Raw genomic sequence first — 6,049 nt, forward strand, 5'->3', positions numbered from 1 at the left:
TCTTCATCTACTCCCCAATAAGTGGGGAGTGACAATCCTGTCCGCCAGCACCGTTTGCGGGCGAGTTTTCGTCATTCGAAACCCTGTGCTTTTGTTCATTCAAGAGCGGGGTTTCGAATACGCACACACCCTTAAACATCTTAGACTTGCAACATCTCAGCCACCCGAACCCTTTGGAAAATCTTGGATTCGCCACTGCGAGGCTACGCCCCTTCCCCCACGACACTATGATAAGGGTAAAATCGTGATAACCGAATTAGGCGGCTGCAGTGCCATGTCAAGTAAATGGCTGCAAAATGAGCGCCATTTTTCAAATACGATGCCGACAGTTCGGTGAGTTCTTAATGGGTCCCTTGTTTTTGAAGGAATGGGTTCTGTTTGTTTTGTAAGCCATTTACTTGTTGCAAGGAAAGCAAACACGGGAAGATCGATAGGTTTCTCGATCGTTAGTCTTCTCCAGATTATCCACGAAAACAACATTCAAAATGGCGTATATTATAATTTCAGCCTTTCTGTGTCCTAGCAGGTAAAGGGGAACGTTGGACCAGGAGCCTGCATAAAGTAGATTGTTTCCAAGTTGCTTGTCATTTACAATGTATGATACTGATGACAACACACTTTTTGGGGGTCCAACATTTTCGTTAAACTTTTACTTCCCTGTAAAAGCAAATGAAGAAATAATCCTGACATCACAATGGTGTTTCCCTATGCGATCATGGACCAGAAAATCTTCCAGTGCTAGGATGTTTAACCTGAAGCAGAAGGTTTTCGCATAATGCAAATAATGTTTGAAACATTTGCTGCTACATTGGCGCAGTTTCAAAAACAACGCGGAAGAACTATTTTTCGTTACTTTTGCCACAAGTGCGTCTTACGTGTAGGCCTACTCAAAAACTGTCCTTTTAACGATATCACCTATAACAAATTAGTACTGTCTTTAATATTTGGGGAAAAGTGAAACGATTTCGACGGTGAATCGCTTTATTTTATAGACATTCAGAATCATTCCAGTACAAACTCGAGAGAAAAACTCGATCTATTCGATTAAATAAATGTCACTCTTAATTGTCTTGTCCTTAGTTTCAGCGAAGAGATTTTTCTTTGGAATCGAATCAAAAGAGTAGTATCGCTATGAATTCAAACTGCTGCCTTAATAACAAGATTGTTATACCCGAAAATCTAACAGTCTGTGTGTGTGGTTTTTTTTTTTTTTTTGCAGTTATTGGAATATATTCTGGAAATTATAGAATTATTGCATTTGTTTTCGAAAATCAAAACTTGTTATTAATGTACAACATTTGCTTTTGCTGCAATTTTCAGAAATAAATGGATTTGGAGGATTAGTATGTTATAGCAAATATTGTTAAACTGACTTGCTTCACGTTTTGGGTTTGGAGATGCTGGGAAGTCCAAGAAAACCAACCATGTTCTTGTAGTCTGGTTCCCTGACCCCACTTAAGATGAAACGAAGCAATTTATAGACTTTGGGGAATTGTAAGGTCAGAGAATCAGTCCAGCAGGCTTGTACCCCTTCACAGGTGTGTAATCCATTGCAAAGAAAATGCGGAATAACTAAAATGTGAAAAATTAGCAGCGGATTTTTAAAAAAGCCAGTTTTCTTCAACGCTGGTCGGCCGACCAGCGTTGGAAAAATACAAGTTTTCTTGAAAATGTCAGCACACCAGGAACCACGATTTTACAGGATACTTTAGACTGTCATTCCCCAACAATCAGTGAGATATTTCGTGATAATTTGATCATTTTGTTTTTTGATGTTTGCAAATGTTGTATCTTCCCTTTAACAAGAAAACTGTTTGGTAGGATATAAGCACGTACACTCGCAGCGATAACAGGAAGCCAAAATATACCAACATGGTACTCATGGGGCGCCACCGGCAACAGAGGAATAATTAATTTCCAAGTTAGTCCATCGAGACATTCATGTGCGCAAACAAGATGTTTTCAACGATATTTGTTTTTCATCCCAAAAACCCATTTCAGGAAATTAAAAACGCTGACAGGTGAACACCATAACAGTTTCTATAATTATGACTGGAAAAAGATTTAAATGGATATGGCGATCTAAATTAATTTGTTTTACTGATCGCTGTGCGTCTCCCAATCTCCAAGAAATCGTAATAGTGGAAATAAACATCAAAATATGTATGGATGTCCCCCTCACCCGTCATATATCAGGTTATCAAAATTATCGAGCCAAATGTAAGAGTTGGATTGCCCTTCACCGACATACGTTAATTTATCAGAAAAGTTCGCTTTTCGAAAACTAGCAAACACCGTCAATGAAACTGACAGTCGTCGGTCCGTGTTTACCAGCAGTGAATCCAGGATCATATGTAACGAGGAGGGGGAGGGGCAAATGGTTAGTTTCTTTTTGTGTCTTAAAAAATGGGCCTCATTTTTGCGACAGACAATCTGGGCTGGAAGGTAACAGTAACTTTTTTCCCGGTCACACGTCCACGATTATTTGTTTTCCGTAGCCGGAACCGGCCCATCTTACAAACGGTAACCGTGGGGCACCGCTAGTAGTGCTCAAATGGGACGATTTGTGACACCATCGCACAATAGGTGGCGCTATTCTATGGCGGCATATTTGCAGACTGACGCACGATCATGGCCAAGTCCGCGCAAGGACTGTAGTTGACCAATGGTTAACTAACGTTTGCCCGAACTCTGTCTAGTCGACGGTGGTTGACTACGCTAGTCGACTTTTTGGAACCAGCCTACTGGGGTTGGTTGTTTCGCTGGTAACCAATAGCTGCGCGCATTCATAACGCTAGCAGAGAGCCAGGATCCAGAAGTTTTGCGATGACATTTTGACCAGCGTTTGACGAGAGACGTTTGCACGCTGCTATTAGGGCGCAGGCGTAAGGTACGTCACAAATTAACCACTAGTCGACTAATGGTCCTTGCCCGAACTTGGCGTTGACAGGAGGACGATTTTTCCGACGAAAACTTTTAATAGGGGTGTAACACCCCCTCTAGTGACGCCCATGGGAGGTTATTACTACGGTACCGGCTGTGAGGTGCTGACGCCGCGTCGTTTCCTTAAAACAAGGCAAAATGTCGCCGGGGGGGGGGGGGGGGGGAGTTCCATCCCCCGCCCCTAGCTCATCGCTGAATATGCCACTGGTAATCCGTTGTGGTAGGCCTAGCTGTATCAACAAATATGACCATCATCTTTGAGGAATGAGAAATCAATTCACAGGCCTAGTCTTGCATGGACAAATTACTAGCGTGTTTCTCTATTTCTAAATGAACACCAGGGGCGGATCCAGGAATTTTCGCAGGGGGGGGGGGGGAGGGGGTTCATCGGCCAAAAAATCTGAAATGTAGACAGGTTTTTTTCTCAGGACACTTGGTCTCCGACAATCACTACGTGGGGGGGGGGGGGGGGGGGGGGCTCGTACCATACTTTCAATGAGGGCACTGTTCAAATTCGACGATTATTACCACTATATCACAGAATTGTGTACATATACCCCCTAACCAATCAGGATCTGTACGTATTTTGTGCCAAGGCGGACATTATTACCAGTAAAAATGTTGGGTGTGGGGGCAGGGGGAGTTTCGCATTTTTTCATGAATTGCTATAGAATTTAATTTTTAGACAGAGCTGGGGGGGGGGGGTACCAATAGGTGTAGGAATAAAGGTATCTTAAGGATGAGTCTCCCATGACGTACGTGAGTTACTCCCACGACTTACGTGACGGTGGGCTTATTATTGTTTACTCTCTAAATTCCAAAGAGTGAAATTAGGGACTAGACGTTTTAGAGTGAATATCACTCCCATTTTCGATTTACATGAAATGAAAAATGAACCACTTCAGTCGAAGCTCGAGTGAAACCTCGATCTTTACGATTGAAGAAATTTCACTCTAAAACGTCTAGTCCCTAGTTTCCAAATGTGGGAGTGAATCTTCTCTCGAATAGAGTGAATTTTCACTCTTTAGAATTTAGAGAGTATCGATGAAGGTTCGTTAAAACATATCCCTAAAAGAACCTTCTATTTGGACCATCTTGGAAAAAAAACCAATGACTGATGTTGTAGAGAAATTCACTTCTAGCCATGGTTTTAGCTCAATTGATGTTGCAGGGGAATTTGAGCTTCCATTTATAAGATTGTCAATCTGCTGTAAATTTGCGAGAGTCACAATAAGTTCACCGCACGCGCACACACTAATTACGCCTTCATGTTTGTTAATCGTTATTTGCCTTGCTTTGATTTTCAAGATGGCGTACGCACCCTGAGAAAGGTCTATTATAACTGCAAGGTTTTTGATCATCCCAATGATCCAGTATCAGGGTGAGAGAGCAGCCAGTAGCGGGAGCGTACTGCTCGTCGTCATTGGGACGAGGTTGGGCTCGTCGTGTGAGTGGAATGTGTTGAGGGCTTTCTATCAGGGGTTATTATGACAATTTTTTTCCCAGCACGGCTTGAACTGAGATTATAGAGCGACAATAAGCATGTCAGTGTTGTTTAAAAGGTTGAAAATCAAGTGGAAAAAGGATCATATAAATATACAGTTTCCCAAATGGATAGATTGCATTTTGGAAATTATATATGATTAGCATCCAATGCAACACAAGCCGCTGTTGTGAAGCGCAAGCTTGGACCATCGAGCAGGATAAACAATAAACAACATCGTTACCAAGCAGAGGATACGGCATTAGGTAATTCCCCAAAAAGGTTCAATGACGTAATGGTCAGTTTGTGGAGTTCATGCTGTCCTTGGGCCATGCATGAGCGACGCACGTGCGCTGTAGACGTTTATTTGAATGAGGAATTACCTGGACAAGGGACCAGTGTTTACTCGCTCAATTTGAAAAGAATTTACTTGCACCGTGGCAGCGATTGGACAAAAGCAACGCATTGATCAATCCATAAGGAGGCCTCTAAATATTGATTCCGCTCATACAAGGTAGCCAGCTTACTACGGTCCCAGTTCAGCAAGGCCATTTTGGCACGATGAATGGTAAACACAACAAGACGAGTACTTGGAGGAGAGGGGGGGGGGATAAACAAACAAAACTATTAATCGGTCCATAATGATTGTACGCAGTACAAATAAAGGATTTCTGACACAATATCCCTACAGTTAGAATGACCTAATGGTCAGTTCGGTGAGGTCATTATTTGCCATTGGTGGCCATGATGTAATTTCCTAAAAGGTAGCCTGACGTAATGGTCAGTCTGGTGATGGTCTGGTGAGGTCATTGGATCACACTGCGCAACTCGCCATCGGAAGGGGCGGCGGAACCGGGGGCCGGGGGAGGGGGCACTTGCCCAAATCGACAATGAAAATCACCATCCTAAAGCCCTGCGATATCTATCGCAATGTTTTTGCTGTTGCGTGATCCTGTTGCTAGGCGAACGCCTGGCCATGACCGTACGGTATGGGAAGGGAGAGGGGGACGACACCGGGCACTGATGTAGTAGCACAAAATGCAGTGCACTTTACAGTGCTTATTTAAGGGGGTGGGGGCATCAATTGGTTTGACCATAATATGAAGCTTTTTTTCTAATTTCAAAACTTCTGAGCGGTTGCAAAAGAGGGGTGGGGATATTGGCCTGGAGTGTATGGGCGTACACAGAGAAAGGACACATGGGCATACCCACGAGACGGTAGCCACTATTAAAGGGCGTCCCGTGTTTTTTCTACTGGGTTCTCATATCGGTTTTTTTGTGCCCTTGAAGTAGGGTTGGTTGGTCGGCAAAAAAATGTCTGAATTACAAAAATGCAGTTTCACAGGTAAAGATGGCTAAATTAAATGATGCCAAGTGAGTATTGTCTCGTTTTGTTTAGTACAGTGAAGATTATTATGAATAGATTCCTGATATATGATGAGAGGCAACACCCTTTGCATCTTCTGGAATTGCTTAGGTTGCTTTAATTATGCCGTGCATGCTCCCATTTATATCGGATATTATTTTTCACAGCTTTTCAAATAAAACAGAGCCCGCATTGCCTACTTCTTAGTTGGGGATTCCAGACAGGGTCGGCGGTAATAAAAAGATTTGTTTTCCTTA

The sequence above is a fragment of the Patiria miniata genome, unplaced genomic scaffold (assembly GCF_015706575.1).
Source record: "Patiria miniata isolate m_02_andy unplaced genomic scaffold, ASM1570657v1 HiC_scaffold_5, whole genome shotgun sequence".
Lineage (NCBI taxonomy): Eukaryota > Metazoa > Echinodermata > Asteroidea > Valvatida > Asterinidae > Patiria > Patiria miniata.